Genomic DNA, 1073 nt, shown 5'->3' on the forward strand with positions numbered 1-1073 from the left:
CAGCAGGAACATCTGTCTCCACAGCCCACTCAACATCCCCAGCCTTGGCTGCAGCCAACACCCAATGCTTCTGAGGAAAGCAAAACAACCCCCCCCAAAAAAACCCAAACCCCTTTTGATATAGCAACAGAAGATGGAAAAAAATGCTGATCTGTTTTTCCTGTTATTTCTGCTGGAGCATCTAGGAAGGCTATGCATGAACCAGGGTCCCAGTCAAGCCCAGAGCAAATGCCCATGGACACAACTCCACAGGCTGTGTACACCAGTCACGCTCGGGCAATTCCCCGCGCTGCCTGCCCGACATCCAGCACAGCGTCACCCGCGAGAGGGGGAGGAACGCGCTTGCTCAATTGCTGCCCCACGACGCACCCTCCCCGCAGGCTCGTTCCCACGCATCCCGATGGGTGCGGCCGCATGGTTGTTGACATGCAGCTTGCCCACGGCAAACACCTCACACCCAGAACCACGCGAATGCCAGCGAGCTTCTGGGGCTGGGATGGTGGCAGTGGCGGTGACTTGCAGCACCTGCTGCTCCCCTTGCCAGCTGCCCCTAGTTACATCACCCTTTGCCCTCTGGCGGGGAGGGTGGCTTTGCGGGGTTTGAGCTGGCGGGAGGAGCAGCCTGTGCTGCAACTTGAGACTCGCACCTGGATTTCCTCTGCCCTTGGGGGACAGACAAAGTTGGAGCTTGTCTGCATGCAGCTGAGCCCTGCACTGACTTGGCAGCGCGCCCCTGAGCCGGTCTCGCCCTGGGGCTAGTCCAAGGCTGGAGGGGGCAGTGAAGAGGGGCTCTCATCTGAGCAGAGCCCCCGCAGACGTGCAGCTGGGGGGGGTCCTTCCTGGAGGGGCAAATCAGGGGCTGGCTCAGGAACGGGCAGTGACCCCAGTTTGGGGTTTCCGCCCTCAACTGCGTGGTGGTGACCCTATTTTGGGTCCCCAACCAGCTGCAGGGCCCCTGGCGCTGAGGCCCACGACAAGCGCCGCGCCCGGCCCTGGGGCGCCGCTTCCCAGCATGCCCCGGGGCGCGGCCGCCATTTCCAGCCCGGCCCTGTCACCAGGGCAACGGCGCGTCG

This window comes from Alligator sinensis, unplaced genomic scaffold (assembly GCF_000455745.1).
Source record: "Alligator sinensis unplaced genomic scaffold, ASM45574v1 scaffold1208_1, whole genome shotgun sequence".
Classification (NCBI taxonomy): domain Eukaryota; kingdom Metazoa; phylum Chordata; order Crocodylia; family Alligatoridae; genus Alligator; species Alligator sinensis.